The sequence below is a fragment of the Zootoca vivipara genome, chromosome 2, assembly GCF_965207765.1.
Source record: "Zootoca vivipara chromosome 2, rZooViv2.hap1.1, whole genome shotgun sequence".
In the NCBI taxonomy this organism is placed as follows: Eukaryota; Metazoa; Chordata; class Lepidosauria; order Squamata; family Lacertidae; genus Zootoca; species Zootoca vivipara.
In genome coordinates this window covers 12,682,795-12,700,638 of record NC_142584.1, presented here as the reverse complement: position 1 = coordinate 12,700,638, position 17,844 = coordinate 12,682,795, and the positions used below count along the sequence as shown (strand labels likewise).

The 17,844-nt window shown below is 48.7% G+C and overlaps 1 protein-coding gene and 1 non-coding gene across 4 annotated transcripts in view; both read left to right on the top strand.

The window, feature by feature from the left end:
• The first annotated feature begins 3,294 nt into the window (after nt 1–3,294).
• Nucleotides 3,295–17,844, top strand: part of BAZ2A (bromodomain adjacent to zinc finger domain 2A) — a 63,331-nt gene continuing 48,781 nt past the window's right edge. The window contains exon 1 of one of the 3 annotated variants that reach the window (XM_035103552.3): nt 3,295–3,502. The gene's annotated coding sequence lies outside the window, so the exon portion shown is untranslated. Of the gene's footprint in view, nt 3,503–3,767; nt 3,937–17,844 lie in introns of those variants that run through there. The other 2 variants (XM_088662928.1, XM_088662923.1) reach the window with 2 other exon arrangements.
• On the top strand, nt 9,993–10,067 carry TRNAI-GAU (transfer RNA isoleucine (anticodon GAU)). Its single transcript has one exon. It is a non-coding gene; the product is annotated as a tRNA-Ile (tRNA).

Here is a 17,844-nt window from a genome sequence, read left to right as displayed (position 1 = left end):
CAAAGGTGTCATGGGCTTTGAAGAAACTCGATCTCAGAACGCAAGGGAGAAATGTGCTAAGAGGAAGGCACGCTTGGCAAATCCACACCGTGATCAACTCCCGCCCAGAAACCAATGTCCCCACTGTGGAAGGACGTGTGGATCCAGAATTGGCCTCCACAGTCACTTACGGACCCATTGTTAAAACCGTGTTTATGGAAGACAATCTTACTTGGCTACGAGTGATCGCCGAAGAAGAAGAAGAAGATAAATCCAGCACAAATGCATTGTGAGTCAATGACATATTGAAGACAGAATATATCTATATATACAGACAGACAGACAGACAGACAGACAGACAGACAGACAGACAGACAGACAGACAGAGACAGAAGTCCGCCCAGGCCCGTCCTAGCCATAGAGGCTAGTGGCGCGGAGAACCACGGCTTAAGACGGCCCTGAGTTCGCCCCATTGAATTCAGTGGGGGTTTCTCCCAGTTATGTGCGTACACGACAAGTATTTGAGGGCTCTTCCCGTTATTCCTCTGGAGGTTGGGCGGCGCACTGCCCATGCAGATTTACAGCCCCACATTGCCGCATGAGGCACACACTCCAAGTGTCCCTATTTTCCAGGAGCAGCATTTACAGAAGCCATCCCGGTTTCTGACTTGATCCCAAAAAATCCCGCTTTTCCTTAGGATGTCCTTAGGAGAAATGTTGGGAGGGCAGAGACTCCCTAAGCCATGGAGCTGAGTGTAACTATACTGTAACAGCTTTTAGAAGGCATCTGACAGCAGCCCTGTGGGAACTTTCCTAATGCTTAATTATGTTTTTATTTATGTCGGAAGCCACCCAGAGTGGCTGGGGTCAGATATGTGGGGTATAAATAGTAAAATAATAATAATGGAATAGGACGCCCCTGTTTTCCTTGGAGAGATGTTGGGAGGGTATGATGGGGTGGCCTGCGTAGGTTACAACTTCCGTGAGGTTTCAAGGCTAGGTTTTCCCCTCACACTCCAGGTTGGTACAAAAACTATGCACCCCTGAGGCCTGTTGGCTTGTGAGCAGGCCCAGCTGTGTTAAACCACAGAGTCTAGGGCTTGCTGATCAGAAGGTCGGCGGTTCGAATCCCTGCAACGGGGTGAGCTCCTGTTGCTCGGTCCCAGCTCCTGCCCACCTAGCAGTTCAAAAGCACGAAAGTGCAAGTAGATAAATAGGGACCGCTCCGGCGGGAAAGTAAACAGCGTTTCCGTGCGCTACTCTGGTTCGCCAGAAGCAGCTTTGTCATGCTGGCCACATGACCCAGAAGCTGTCTGCGGACAAACGCCGGCTCCCTCAGCCAATAGAGCGAGATGAGCGCCGCAACCCCAGAGTTGGACACGACTGGACCTGATGGTCAGGGGCCCCTTTACCTTTACCTTTTTACTTCTATCCAGTAAAGAGTTATAAGAATTTTAAGGTCCTAGATATATAATAAATGTTCATAAATGTACAAGGCAAACACGTGCATAAATATATACCGGTATATAAACCAATGACTGAAAACAGTACAGGAAGACAGTCCTGAATCCATTTCGACTCCCAAACTGACCAAATGTTTCTCTGCAAGGAGGGAGGGGGTGAGGGAACCTTCCCATTGTCTCAGGAATTAAAGTTACAGGTAGGTAGCTGTGTTGGTCTGCCATAGTTGAAACAAAATAAAAAAATTCCTTCCAGTAGCACCTTAGAGACCAACTAAGTTTGTCATTGGTATGAGCTTTCGTGTATCTGAAGAAGTGTGCATGCACACGAAAGCTCATACCAATGACAAACTTAGTTGGTCTCTAAGGTGCTACTGGAAGGAATTTTTTAAATTTTGTTTCAGGAATTAAAGTGATTACCATCTCAAAGGGATGGCCAGAGTACCAGGAAGGGCAATCGGAGAAGGCATTATCAGATAGTCTGGCAGACGGGATAAACAAAGTACTCAGATTTCTGTTGTAGACCGCCCTTTTCTGTGATGTATGTATGATACTTCTGGGGTTGGTCTTGGACTCCAGGGTGGACAATTTAAATGTCTGGGTCCTCCTCTTTTCTCCAGCGTGAGAGGGAGCACCCTGTTGCAACAGTTCAATAAAGATCAAGCTTACTAGCTTCTTTGCTTCTCAATATTCTCTGGTTGGCCTCTGTTATTTTCTCCTACCGATGGAGAACCTACAAAGGATTCTACAAGGGCTCTTGTGTACCCCCATAAGGGAATAAGAGCAGATTTTGTTTATTGCAAAAGCGTATAGTTATGCCTTGCCTTGAGGGGCCATGCCTGCTGCATGCCTGCTTGCAACAGACCATTAGTCGATGCATGAGAAGATATTCCTAGGGACTGAGGTCCCTTCCTCCCCTGCCCCCATAAAAAGGGGGGCGCCCCCCAAGTTGATAGGCATTTCCAATCAATAAATTGCCAGTGCACCGCATCATGTGATTGATTTCTGCAGGGTAGGAGGTAAAACTGTTAGCAGGAGGACTGGACTAACACTTGTAGTTTAATGGTGAATTTTGACCATTACGGAGATGTAAAAAATTCGGATCATTATAAAAGATGCAGGAGGAAATGATAAACAATAGCTACTGAAGGTAATAGGGCCCTTTATATGTCCAGCTGTCCTTTGTCAACAACAAATTGTCGCTGTTTTTTTGGTGCTGAATATATGCCATATGGTAATTTATGGACCTAAAAGGTATCTTAAAGCCATTTGCACATAACAAAATATGTATTTTATCAAACTAATTGTTGAACTGAATTAAGAAGAAGTATATTAAAAGTGAATTTTTTGGGGGGGCCCCAAGAGATTGGGGCCCTAAATGATAGCTTGTTTAGCTTATAGTAAATCTGGCACTGGCGAGGAGGGAAGCCCAGAAGATTCTTTGAAATTATATATTGGATATGTGATTGTAAAACTCTGCTTTGAAAACCAAGTAAACAAATGTATTTATCTATATAAAGATTCTGCAGGGTAGAGTTTATTTGCCCCCCCCCATTATATTATATTCAAGTTGGCACCCCTAAAAGGAGTGCTGGGGCAGGGGGAGTCCCTTCTTGGTGGGTATCTTCCCCCCTCTGTTCACTGCAAGGATTCTCCTCGACGTGCGTGTCCCGCATTTCGGAAGTAAGAGGCGCCGGCGCGGATTGCGCGCGCGCATATTTCTTTATTTTTATTTTGCAATCTCCCTCGCTGCTTTCCCTTTCGCCTGCAAATGGCTTCTGCACCTTTAAATAATTCATAGCCCTGTCTTTTTTGCCTCTGCCTCCTGCATGGGGCTGGCTGGGGAGGAGACAGCAGAATAGAGGAGGCAGCAGCAGCAACAGCAGCCGCCCGAGCCTGGTGACATCAGCGCCAGGGCTTCAGCAGCCACCTGCTCCCAGCCAGAGAGAGGAAACTGCTGGGAACCCCCGAGGATCCTCCTCCTCCTCCTGCTGCTGCTCTTTCTTCCAGCCCAGACCTCAACCTCCACCCATCCCATCCCTTGGAGACCCCTCGCCCTCCAGGTAAGGGATTGCATGGGCCACCGGGGTCGGGAGGGCTGGCTTTCTGCGTGCAGGGAACCCCAGATGATCCCACCGAGCTCGATCCGAGCCAGGCGGAGCCTGGGAGTTCTCTCTTCACCATCAGAGGGCTCTTCTTCTTTTTATTTTTTGCCTCCTCCTCTTCTGCCTGCAGCAGCTGCCGATTGGAGCCTCCCGGGTCCCAAAGGCAGATGCGTTCTGGGCGGTTTCTGTGTCTTCCATGACTCTTAAAAAAAAAAAAAAAGTCAGGAAAGAGTAAGCCGGGAGATCGGGCGGTGGGGTAAGCCCCGCGCCCCCTTCGCGCAAGTTACAGAAGGGAAACAGAAGTTGGCTGGCGCTGCTTCATCTTGGTTTGCTGGGAGGGGAGCTTGCACCCTGGAACCCCAACTGCAAGCATGCTGGCCTGCTGGAAATAAGTAAGATTAAATCCTGGATCCCGAAAAGGGCTTTGGAAACAGAGTGCGTAGTTGTAGGTTGGAGGACGTTGCCTGGGAATTCGGGGTTCTGGGGTTTCTCAAGAGTGGGGAGATACCTCTGCAGAGGACATGTGGCCTTGTGGTTAGAGCAAGGGCACCTTATCGCCCATTGTTCAGGAAGTAGCAGTGGGGTGAGAAGGGGACAGCTCTGCAGAGCTGGAGCAGAACCCTGAATTTCAGGAGGGCATCATGGGTAAGAATGGGCGCAGCAATGAAACTGCTGGCACGTTTGCAAAGCTAAGCAGGGTCCGCTATGGTTTCAAATTGGATGGGCAACCTTGTATTGAGATTCCTGCATTGTAGGGGGTTGGACTAGATGACCATCGGGGATCCCTTCCAATTCTAGAATTATGTGATTCTTTTGTCATGAGCTGAGTGTGACTGGATGACTACTGTATTCCGCTTCAGCTGGGGAAACGTGTATTCATTTTGCATGCTGAGCATTGTTGCTATTTTCTTCCCCCCCCTTTGTTTCTCCCTGAAAAACCGGGGTGCCATTTCTGCACCCCACGCAGGAAGCGAATGAGCTTGCAGAGCTCTTGAATGAATGAGCATTCTGCCTTGGGTGGCCTTAGTTGCAAGGTAAGTTCAGATGACAGTGCCCCCCCCCCCCATTTCTGGCCTGGAAGAGGTGGGGAATTCCAACTGAGAATTATCTCACATACCCTTGTAGGTGCTCTGTTTATAGTGAAAATAGGGGGGGGGGGTGTTGTTGGGCAGGAAGCGGTTTGCATTTGGGCACCAGTAAATGCCTGACTTTGCCGTCCGCTGGCAGCGCTGCAGAGCATTCTCTTCTCTGGATGGCTTCTCGTCTCTGGCACCACTCCTGGCTTTCCTGAATTTGTGCAGTTGGCTCGTAGTTCACGACCAGGGGGGCTATTCATTCAGTGTGGCTTGATTGAGGCAGGAAATCCCATAAGCGACTCTTCCTCTGCCCCAGCAGTATTTAAAAAATAAATAAAAATCATGCTAATAAATTAAATAACGAAACCATCTGCCGCCCTTTCAGGACACTCCAAATCAATACCTGCCATCATGGGCACATAATAACACTGCAATCTTGACCATAGCATTCTCTGAATTAAACTTCTTGTCACTACTAAGAGGCTGGCAATGATGGGGTTCCTGCAGGGGGTAGCCCAAGTCATTTTGCTGCCCGAGGCAGAAAGACAAGAAGGCAAAGTCTTGTCCTGAAGCCGACCTGATTGACAGCTGACTCTCACTTCAATACTAGCAAAAGGAGGGACAATGTAGCCTTAGGTAGGGCAGGGCAGATGGCACACACAGCTCTGCTTCCCAACACCTCCTTGTCACCCAGTAGCAACTGCTGCCTGAAGCAGCTGACTCCCTCTGTCTAATGGTAGGGCCAGCCCTGACCTTGGGAACTTCATGAAGCCAGTTCCCTTGAATCTTGGATTTGTTTGTGTGCTTCTGGACTTGTATATTTATTCTACCCATCCTTGGTGTTAGGAAGAGTGAAATTACTTGAACTATAAACAGATTTGTGCTTACCCCTCCCCGCAAAGAAAACTGCAGCAGGAGAAGCCGGGTTCTGTATGCCTCTGTATTAAAAAAACACACACACACAGAGAGAAACCAACACATAACAAGAGAAATGTGCATATTTTTTATTTTAAAAAAACCAACAATTCTGCATTTTAGTATTTTGCATGACTTCTTTTGGTTTTGCTAATCATGATTAGGGGTAATGAGCCAGCTGGGCATTAAAAGCCTCTCCTCTAACCCACTGGAAATCCTATTTAGCCACCTCTTTTGGCAAGCATTGCCTACACATTTTCAAACACATCTTTGCGTCATGCAGAGAGAGAGTTGGGGGGGGGAATGAAATTAGCAGGAGGCTGTGTTCTCTTCCAAATACCACAGTCTTATGTTCTGGCAGAATCACAGCCCTTCTTATAAATGAGGGTCAGGCCCCCATTTGAACGAGACCTCTCTATCAAAATGGTAAAGGAAGCATTACTTGTATGGCATATTGTTAGTCTTGTGTGCAAAACAGGCCTGTCTTTTGCAAGAGTGTGGATTTCACAATAGCTGATAACTGTTTGATGGAGGTTTAAGGAACTTGGGAGATCCCAAGGTATGGAACAACATTTACCCAAATAATGCCCTTCAGAGATGATGATGACAACAACAACATTTTATTTATTTATTTACATATTTATTTATAAATACATACATACCCCACCCATCTGGCTGGGTTCCCCCAGCCACTCTGGGCAGCTCCCAACAGAATATTAAAAACACAATAAAACATCAAACATTCAAAACTTCCCTAAACAGGGCTGCCTTCCAATGTCTTCTTAAAGTCAGATAGTTGCTTATTTCCTTGACATCTGATGGGAGGGCGTTCCTCAGGGCAGGCGCTACTACCGAGAAGGCCCTCTGCCTGGTTCCCTGTAACCTCGCTTCACGCAGGGAGGGAACTGCCAGAAGGCCCTCGGAGCTGGACCTCAGCTTGGACGAGTGAAACCAACCACCTGTCTCCTTGATCCTTGCCCATCCTGGCTTATAAAAGCTAGCCGGGAAGGGCTGGGCGATGGGCTTTGCAGGGTGGTGAATGCTTCTCTCTGTGAGGGAGCCTTCCCACACCTGCTGAAAGAGGCAGTTACTAAACCGCTTCTTTAAAAACCATCTTTAGATGCGGCCAATATGGCCAACTATCGCCCAGTCTCAAATCTTCCATCTTGGGCAAGGTGATTGAGCGAGTGGTTGCTGAACAACTCCAGGCACGCCTGGAAGAAGTGGACCGTTTGGATCCCTTCCAGTCGGGATTCAGGCCTCATCATGGGACTGAAACTGCCTTGGTCGCACTGGTCAATGATCTCCGGCGGGCTAGGGACAAAGGTGAGAGCTGTTTCCTAGTCCTGCTGGATCTCTCAGCGGCTTTTGACACCATCAACCATAACATCCTTCTGGACCGTCTAGAGGGCTTGGGAGCTGGGGGCACTGTCATACAGTGGTTCCGCTCCTTCCTCCTGGGCTGTGTTCAGAAAGTGGTGGTGGGGGATGAGTGCTCAGACCCCTGGGCTCTCACTTGTGGGGTGCCTCAGGGTTCTGTCCTCTCCCCCATGCTTTTTAACATCTATATGCAGCCGCTGGGAGAGCTCATCGGGGGTTTGGGCTGGTGTTCATCAGTATGCGGATGATACCCAGCTCTACCTCTTTCAAATCAGAACCAGTGAAGGCGGTGAAGGTCCTGGAGGCTGTTGGAGGTTGGATGGTGGCTAACAGATTGAGGTTGAATCCTGACAAGACAGAAGTACTGTTTGTGGGGGACAGGAGGCGGGCAGGTGTGGAGGACTCCCTGGTCTTGAATGGGGTAACTGTGCCCCTGAAGGACCAGGTGCGCAGCCTGGGAGTCATTCTAGACTCACAGCTGTCTATGGAGGCGCAGGTTGATTCTGTATCCAAGGCAGCTGTTTATCAGCTCCATCTGGAACGCAGGCTGAGACCCTACCAGCCCACAGACTGCCTCGCCAGAGTGGTGCATGCTCTGGTTATCTCCCGCTTGGATTACTGCAATGCGCTCTACGTGGGGCTACCTTTGAAGGTGACCCGGAAACTACAACTAATCCAGAATGCGGCAGCTAGACAGGTGACTGGGAGCGGCCGCCGAGACCACATAACACCGGTCTTGAAAGTCCTACATTGGCTCCCAGTACGTTTCCGAACACAATTCAAAGTGTTGGTGCTGACCTTTAAAGCCCTAAACGGCCTCGGTCCAGTATACCTGAAGGAGCGTCTCCACCCCCATCGTTCTGCCACTGAGGTCCAGCGCCGAGGGCCTTCTGGTGGTTCCCTCACTGCGAGAAGCAAAGCTACAGGGAACCAGGCAGAGGGCCTTCTCGGTAGTGGCACCCGCCCTGTGGAGCACCCTCCCATCAGAGGTCAGAGAGATAAACAACTACCAGACATTTAGAAAATACCTAAAGGCAGCCCTGTTTAGGGAAGTTTTTAATCTGTGATATTTGATGTATTTTAATGTTTGTTGGAAGCCGCCCAGAGTGGCAGGGGAAGCCCAGCCAGATGGGCGGGGTATAAATAAATTGTTATTGTTATTGTTATTATTGTGGGGGTGGTGGGGGTGGAGACTAGTTGATTATTGGCAAACTGATAAGTAGTAGCTGTTGTTTTCCGTTCCATCAGGTCAGCTATCCACTTTGGAAGTGGTTTGGAGACCTGGTGCCTGTGATACTGTTGGACTACAACACCTGTTGGCCTCAGCTAGCATGGCCAGTGGTTGGGGTGATGGGAATTGAAATCCAGCAAATATATGGGGGGGCAGAGGATATGTACCCCTGCCCTGTGCAGCTGGACGTTCAATCTTTGAGTACCTCAGCATATTCCCGTTCAGTTTAGACATCCTGCTAAACGATAGTTAAGGAAGTAAAGTGTGGCTTGGCATGGAGTCTGAATTGACAAATCATGGTTTGCCGTCAGCCAGCAAATCATAACTGGAAACCATGGTTTTAAGTGGGTTTGGCATGATTGGTTTTGCAACGGCCTGTCTTCACCTCCAGATTACTGCACTTAGATATGAGAACGCTGAGCAGATGGGAAATAAAAATAGACAAGCAGGCCTATACCATGATTCGCCTGTACATCGGGGTGCTCAAACCATAATTTGAGTTCTGCACAGTGGAGTGGTTCAGCTATAGATAACATTGTAATTTGCTGATTCTTGGGTTTGGAAGACATGGGCATATACAAGCCTGAAGCTTGGACCTGACAGCCAAACCTTAGTTAAGATGAAGTCCAAACCAGCTCTGCAGTTAGCATAAAACATAATTTAGAATATCTGAATGGTAGATGGCATCAGGCCTTCAAAATGACGGTGAATGATGGGATGTTTCACATACCTACAGAGCAGCCATAGTCTGAAATATTGTTTGATCCAAGAGTCTTATGACCTGATCCTATGCATGGATATTAGAAGCAAGTCCTGGTCTTTGGAAAATACTCTGAAGTGAGCATGCAAAGTTTTGCAGCGGGGTTAATCTTACAGAATTGTGTTTGATCTCGGTGTACTCGTACCAGTATGCCTGAGTCAGGGGAAAGGTGGGATATAAATGTTTTAAATAAATCAAGGGTGAGACCTCTGAGGCTTATATTTCCAGTCCCAGCAAAGGTGCATCTATGGACACATGTTCCAGTCATGCCGGGTCCATAAACATTCAGTGTTTTCCAAAACGTAGGGTCATTCACTGAAAGAGTCCTCTAGGACCAGTTAACCACAGCCTGGGGGCAAAGGGATAAGGAGAGAAAAGGTGTGCAAGATTCTGGACTATAGTCTTGGGGGGGGGGATATGTGTATGTTTATCTGGGATGGAGAGCCTGTGGCCCTCTGGATATTGCTGGTAGTCCAACTCCCATCAGCCCCAGCCTACATGGTCATTGGCCAGGGATCATGGGAGCTGTTATCCGGCAATATCTGGAAGGACACCAGTCCCCCATCTCTGGCAGGTTTGGGTCACCTGTGTTGATAGTTGCATGAGTGAAGTGCACAAATACTCCATTGCGTTTTTCTCGGTTGGGAGGCGGATAATAAACTTGGACAACCTTGTTTCGGAGGACACACAGAGCGAGGAGAGATAATGCTTTCATGTATTTTGTTTGGGGGGGGGGACGCTGCCTTTGAACAGATCACTGCTCCAAGGCCACTTTCCCACTGGAAAGTAGCTCAGTACAGAAGCATCTGTGTGTGGGCAGCAGCCTGTGCCCACGTGGGAGATATGCCTTTCTGTGTCTCTGGTAGCATTGGGAGGAGAATACACAAACGGGGAGCGCTCCTTAGCCTGCTTTCCACTGCAACCCTGTGCATTTTTTTATACAGAAGCAAATCCTCCGCTGGCAGCAGGGCTTACTTACTCCCAGAGAAGCTTTTCTAGAATCGCAGCCTCTCAAACCAGCACACGGTGCTGCTGACAACCAAGTCAGGGCCAGGGCGACCACTACCCTTTTGCAAGCATCCTTCTGCCTTGTTAGCTCAGTTGGTTAAGAGCGTGGTGCTGATTACGCCAAGGTCGGAGGTTCGATCCCTGTATGGGACAACTGCATATTCCTGCATTGCAGAGGGTTGGACTAGATCAGGCATCCCCAAACTGCGGTCCTCCAGATGTTTTGGGCTACAACTCCCATGATCCCTAGCTAGCAGGACCAGTGGTCAGGGAAGATGGGAATTGAGGGCCGAAGTTTGGGGATGCCTGTACTAGATGATCCTCATCCAACTCTACAATCGTATGTCAGTAGGGGTGCTAACCCGATCCACTTATTTCGGATGCATTGCTGGTTCCTTTTTCTTTTTTTAAGCGTCCTTGTGCGTAGGGCAACCTCTTTCTCAATCAGACGGTGTCGCTCGGGGCGGGGATGCTTGTCACGCTTCTCTCTCTCTCTCTCTCTCTCTCTCTCTCTCTCTCTCTCTCTCTCTCTCTCTCTCTCTCTCTCTCTCTCTCTCTCTCTCTCTCTCTCTCTCTCTCTCTCTCTCTCTCTCTCTCTCTCTCTCTCTCTCTCTCTCTCTCTCTCTCTCTCTCTCTCTCATATGCCCCCCCCCCGCTCGCCCGCGTGTGACTCACAAGCAGGCAAGAGGAGAGACGACTGCTCTGGCTGAAGGCCTGGAGGAGAAAAGTGTGTGCGCGCCCGCCCTCCTGCTTGCTTGCTTGCTTGCTTCTGCTGCTGCTACTTCTTGGCTGCATGGAAAAGGAAGTGTTTGGCTCCAGCAGCTGGGGAAGAGGAGGGGCTCCCTTTTACAAAAACCCCAACCATCTGTCTCTCCTCGCCCGCCCGCCCGCCCGCCTGCACCTTGCAGCAGTGCCGCACCGTGCAGGGCGCGCAGCCTCCAATGGCCTCCGGGAGTTGTTTGTTTGTATGCGCGCGGGTGTGGGCGGCTGCTTTCACCAGATCCTGTGACACACAAAAGCGGAGGGGGGGGGGAGAGAGGGACGGAGGGAGGGAGGGATGCAGGAGTTTCCAAGCCGCCAGGGAGAGAACCAATCTAGATCTGTCCAGCCCACCTTCGTCCTTAGAGACCACCACCGACCACCCACCCAGGAGCAGCGCTGGGCGCATTTCGCAGGACATGGGAAGCGCAGGCCGGCGAAGCTGTTGATTCTCGCTGATCCCACCCCAGCCATCTTCCCAAGCCTACGGCCCCCACTCCCACCCCCTCATGCTTTGCTTTCTATCCTCGGCCCCGCCTGTATCCCTCTCTCTCTCGATCCTCCGAGGGAGCGAGGAAATAGATGGCAAGGCAGCGGCGTGCCCCGAGGAGGAGGGCGGTCGGCTTGTTGTCTGCAGAGTCTACGAAGCGGGTGGCTGAATGATGCGGCGTGGGCGGCTGGAGAAGAAAGCGCTCTCTCTCGCGCTCTCTCTGGGGGGGGGGACCCCAAGGGATCACGCCAGGAAAGAGCCTCTATGAAGGATCCCCCCCTCCACTTACAGGAGGAGTGTCCACCTCGAAACTGCTCGCCTGTGCCTCAGATTGCCTCATTCCTTTTATCCAGACGTTCACTTCTCAGCTTGGGTTCTGTTCTGCGCTACTTGCCCGGCCTCTGTCTTCCACACAGACCCTCCAAGGGTCCCTGTTTTCCAGGTAAACAGTCCCGGATTTTCAGAAGCTGCTGCGGTTTCTGATTGGATCCCGGAATGTCCTGCTTTTCGTTGGGGAAAGCCCCTGTTTTCATTGGAGAAATGTCGGAGGGTATGATGTCACACTCGGGAGGACTTCTCCATCTGCTAAATGGGCATAATACTCTGCCCTAGGTTTCTAGAACTAGTGACACAAGAAACCTCCCTGGCATTTTTGCCCTCCGCCCTAAACTTTTGGAATTAGCCTGGTTATAAGCCTTTCTCCAAAGCTTTAACTTTTCTAGTACATGGAGGTCATATACACAGACATGATCCCAGTAATTCTTAGCAACAGCCCAGGAGGCTGGGTCATTACTATCACCCCTGCATTTCAAATGGAGGAAAGCTGAGGCTTTGGAGTACAGCGACTCCCATAAAGCCATCTGGTAAGGCCATAGCTGAGTTTGAACCAAGGACTCCCCACAGACAAAGGATGCCTTTGGTCTCTGGAAGGACCAAGACTGGGTTTTAGCCGTTCTCTTCCATTTGGTTCCCTTGCATACATTTTGGACTACAACTCCCATCAGTGCTGGTTGGGAGTGATGGGAGTTGTAGTCTAAAACGACTGGTGGGCACCTAATGGGGAAAGGCTCAACAAGAGGGTCTCAGAACAGGAATCCAGGTTTCTGCTTTAGATCAGCCTGACCCTAGAAAAGGTGAAGAACCTCAGGCTTGGGAGCCAAATACAGGCCTCACTATATCTGACCTTTGGAAATCTTCCCAAGGACACAACCCTCACTGGCCCTAGTTTGCAAAAAAAACAAAACCAGTGTTTTTGCCTGGCTGCATTGTGTCCTTGAACTCTGACAATGCCTCCTGCTTGTAGAAGCAAGCCCACTGTCCAAAGTTCAAAATTTACATTTGTTTCTCCACCCCACTTGTCTCGCCCACCACTAGCATGTGGGGAAGGTTGCTCAGAAGGGAGTACTGTACTGTCCGTAGGCTGGGGCAAAAATCTGATTCCCCTTCTGTAGAAGATGCCTCCTTCTCACTTGGCGACCTGCAGTCAACAAGGCCACAGGTCAAAAGGGGACAGACAAGGGCAGGCCTTGCAAAGAGTATAAAAATTCAGCAGCTCCTCTGCTCTCTCAGCAGCCAGAGGAAGCATGCTGTGTCTTGTCTAGTCATATTTCAAACAGTGAAAATTCAGACAGAAAAGTTGTTAAGGTTTTTGGGCAAAATCGCTTTTAAAAAATGCAATTCTTGAGCTATTTCTATGGGAAAACGGCACTGCCGACTTGGGCTGCCATACATCTGGATTTTCCTGATGTCCCAATTTGTTTTATGTTGCAGAGAGGAGGGGAGGAGATCTAAGCAGCTGTCAGATTCAGTGTTCTGTGTGCATTTTGTAGCACTTTCCTCTGAAGAGTGGCCCCCTTTCTCCACCGTTACAAGAAATTGCAGTCTGCCCCAACATATTATTGTGGGTAGGGAGGCTGGCTCACACATGCATGCAACGTTGCTTGATTTCTCGTCGCTTGTGACTTAACATACTGACCTCCTTCAAGCATGGAACGAAGCTGCAGAGCCTTCCTGCCCTGCAATGGCCTGCAGCACCCACTCAGCACCCACATATCAGCTACAGATGCCATGGAAAAGCACAGAAAGCAAAGCCTACACACATAGACACTTAGGTTTTCATATGTTCTGGATTTCATGCTGGGTTCCAGAATGCATGGCAAGTCTATGTTTTACAGGTTTATGCGAGTGGGACTATCCTTTGCAGGTGTCTGCACTTAAAGTGCAGTCATTAGGGTCAGGAGTAGCGACACCATACAACATTGGGAGCAGGGCCTGTAGTGCAGCCCTGCAGCTCAGTCCTACATAGAATCATAGAACTGTAGAGTTGGAAGGGACCATGAGGGGTCATCTACTCCAACCCCCTGCAACGCAGGAATCTCTTGCCCAACGTGGGGCTCGAACCCACGACTCTGAGATTCAGATTCGCATGCTCTACCGACTGAGCCATGTGATGCCCCATCCTCTGACATATGCCCAACAGAGGGCTTTGATGTCTCAAAGCTGAATGGAGCTCCCTGCAGAAATATTCTGCAGCGAGTTCTGTGATGGCTCATTCAATTTCACACTCTCAGCTCACTTCTTGAGGAACATGTGTACCAGTAGGGATTGTTTATGTCTGGAACGTGGTTGATCTGTGCTTTTCCTCCAGATGATCTTGGGTTCCAGCTTCCATCAGCCCAAGTTGAAATGGCCAATGGTTTAAGAGGATGGAAGTTGTTGTCCCACAACAGCCGTAGGTTAGCCATCCTTGATCCATGTGATCTGAGTGTCTTTCAGCCAGGATGGCACTGAACATATAGGACCAACCACATGAGGACAAACCACAATTAGCCCTGTGGAAGAAGCCTTCCCAGTTCTTATGAAGCAGCATGCAAAAATTTGCCTCCACAATGGAGCTCAAGGCCACTAGGACACAGACCAGAGCTCAGGCTTGCTTAGCTTCAGTGAAGTTGCTGCTTCCTTTGCCTTTTTACTACCACGTCATGGCATAATGGTGATTATGAATTATTCAGGGGCCCGGTTTACAACGTCTGCGGGCAGGAAAAGAAATGGCTGGCCCTGGTGAAAAGGGCTCTTGTCTCTCAATGCTTAGAAATAGGTGTGCAGCTCTGTGGGTGATAGAAAAGATGGAGGCACAAAAAGATGAGGGCAACCTGTTAGGTTACCCATGTTAGAAACGCTGAGCCTCTTGATGTCCAAAATCTGGAGCTTCCAGGAAGGACTCGGCAGTTAGGTAGCTGGTCTGCACAAGTTTAATCCTTTCTTCTGGCATTAATTCCCTGCTTGGATTTTGATCCATAGTCTCAAACCCCTGGGTTTTCCCTTATTCCTCTAAATTGCTTCTTCCCCTCACCTTTGTTCCACTTCCTCTATAGGTTGTGTCCGCACCAGTGTTCATGTAGAAGGATGGGTTGGTTGACCCTTGGGAGGATCTGCACTGCAGCCCATCATAATCACTGGTACGGTGGCTGCTTTGGGGTGTGCACTTGCAATATTTTGCTGCCCTACACTGTTTCTGCATTTCCAGGTAGAAAAAAAAACCCAGAGCCCTTCCTTCCACGTCCTGCTCTTGAGCAAAGTAGACACGCAGCTTTTAGCCTGTGACCTTCTCTGTGCAAGGACCATGTCTTTGCCACATGGAAATGTATGTGGTGAACCAGGTGTTTTTCTTGAGATCAGGTATTCCAGAGAGAGACTGCAAATAAGTTTAGGATTCCTGGATACAGATCTGATGGAATCTAGAGTGGCAACAAAATAAAGCAAAGCGAGGAGATTACAAGTATCCTTTCTGGAGAAGAAACGATGCGTCCTCAGTGTTTTTTATTTCAGCTTAAATTTATCTCATTTGCATCCTGCCTTCCCTCTAAAATGTTGTGGTATTGTGCATGAAGGTAACCCATTTTACCACCACAGCAACCATGTAAGGTCAGTTAGATAGAAATTTAGCCCAAGTTTAGCCAACGAACTTGATGGCTAAGGATTAGAACCCAGGGTTCAGTACTCTCACCTACTGCATATATTGCCTGGTTCTCAGCAATCCTTAAAACAGTCCTGCATGGTAGGCCAGTATTATTATCCCCAGGAGGGCACTGGGAAAGAATGGCTTGCGAGTTGTGAAGCAATTATTCACTTGTTCACCGATAATTCTTTCTGGAACTGGCAACCTACAGGGCGATCTATTGAATCTAGCAGGAAAAGGTAAGATAAACACCGTTTTTGTACAGATCTAAATATGTTGTCACAGACAAGTGTTGGCAAACAGGCATCTCGTCTCCATCCAAACACTGTCACACTTTTGAGTCACAGCATGGACAGGCATATATTTGTGGGGGGGGGAGCAATGGGGTTTTCTCCTGCATCTGTTTTGTGTTTCCCTCTGCCAGCCAGCCAGCCTGCCAGCCTGCCTGCCTCTCAGATCTGTTCCATCCCCCACTCTACGCTAGAGAACGCAGGAAGATTTCTGCAACTCACTCCATAACCTACTTTTGCCTCCAGCAAAGGAGACGGGCAAATTTCTCTTGCTTCGCTCATTGGGTTAAAAGGGATCTGAGTGCTGGCTGCTTTTGATTTAATGGGCCTGTCTGGTTCATCCCAGCACCCCCTGCAGGGAGTCTGGTTCTGGAGGTGCTGGGCAGACTGGGATTATTAGCGGCAAGTGTTGAATGGCCCCAGGCTGGAAGATGAGCCACTGTGTTTTCACGGCTAGAACTACATTAACTGCATGGGAGAGGAAGTATTTGGATGGTGACATCATGTAGGCGTGCATTCCTAAAATGGCTGGATATCCCTTGTTTTCCCACCCACAAGGTCACTGGAACCCTATGCAGCTAGGAACTGGGCGCTGGCTCGGTGTTCCTCCTACAAGGACAGTACCCTTGTCTCTGTGTGATGTCTGAATGACTGAGGGTACGTTGTGTTGTTTGCTGTTAGCACCAAGACTCCAGAATGTGCCGCACCTCTGGAGAACATTCCTGTCAAAACAAAATAATTGCATGTCTGTCCGAAAGACTTGGCCTGTAAGTTATCGTATTTTAAGCCTCAAAGCTGAGATTTTTTTGTGCTGTTGACCTTTATTTTCAACAGCATGGCTGTCCCGAAATAGATGAAATAAAAAGAGAGAGGCACGTTTGTGTGCGCATAGAGTGTCTTTTCCTCATAACTGAAGCCACCGTCTGCCACCACTTGGTCAGCATTAAGGGCGGGGGCTTATAAGAACATTAGAAGAGCCTGGTGGATCAAGCCAATGGTCCACCTAGTCCAGAATCCTGTTCTTACAGATGCCTTTGTGGAAACCCGGAAGCAGGATCTGAGCACAGGAGCACTCTTCCACTCTTGTGTTTTCTAGCCACTGGTATTCAGAAGCATTGCTACCTCTTTGTGAGGCAGATGACCATTGAACTCAATGGGGTTTACCTTTAATAGATGAATGAGATTGCATTGCATTGCATGTTTGGGGTGGGGAATGTAGGGTATCAAGTCAAAGGTTATTTGTTGTTGCGACCATCCTGGTCATTGCAACCAAAAAAAGGGGGGTATTATATGCCTGGCGTGCTCTGGTCCATGGCGTCACGAAGAGTCGGACACGACTAAACAACAACATTATATGCATGCTGTGCATAGAATATGCATAGAGACACTGTTAAAATACAGTGATAACCAAGTTATACATATATAAATTAAATTTCAAACCTACAAAAATAAGTTTCTATATTACATTACCGATCAGTCTTTACAGTCCACCATATTGATGAACGTTCTCAGTTTTGGGGCTGCAACCGCAAATCTTGCAACTCATGAACTTACTGGATCCAGACAGCAAATATGTGATTCACTCAATCATCCATATCAGGCATCTTACACAATAGTTCACAAATGTATTTCGCTCTCAGTTCAGAATACATAGGGCAGTATAGTACATAAGGGTATAGATGCAGGTATAGTCCAGATTAATAAAAAGAAGTGTTGATTCCTTTAACTTACTGCTAGTGGATTACGATTTTGAGAGCTTGGATTCCTTATTGGAATATTGGAGTGGAAAATACATTTTTAACACCTTTGTGTTTTGTGGAAGCGGGGAACAGAATGATAGTGTGTGTGTGTGTTTAAGAAAAAGAATAATGAGGGGGCTCTTCTTTCAGTTCTCCAGCCCCAAGAAATGTGATGTTTTGCGTTCTTCAGCAAATGTTTCATTTGACTAACCATTGACATCAGTCTATGGATACAGTCCAGGCCCCAGGACCTATGTGGTAGGATTCTATTAAGCTGCGATCGCTGGGGTTGATGTGAGTTTTCTTCCAAAACATCTGGAAGGCACAAGTTGGCAAAGGCTGTTTTAAAAGCCTCGTGGAAGTTGCTTGGTGGGTGGAGGGGGCGGTACATTTGCAGGTAAAGGATCTCTCCATAAAGGCTTGCACCCAGCCTTGAGTGGGCTGCAAATACTGGCACTGATTTCAGCAAAGCCTGCAGAGCTACTGTGAGCCTGTGATAAGAGGGAGCAGCAGGCAGCGCTGTGACCCTGGAGTCTCCCTCCTTTTGCTGACGGCGTGAGACCTTGATGAGAGCGCCGGGGCCGTACCGCAGCATATCTGTGCCTCAGTTTCTCCATCGGCAGAGCACAGCCAAACCCCTAAACAATGATTAATTAATGACTGGCTTCCAACGCTTTGAGGTGGGAGGCTGAGC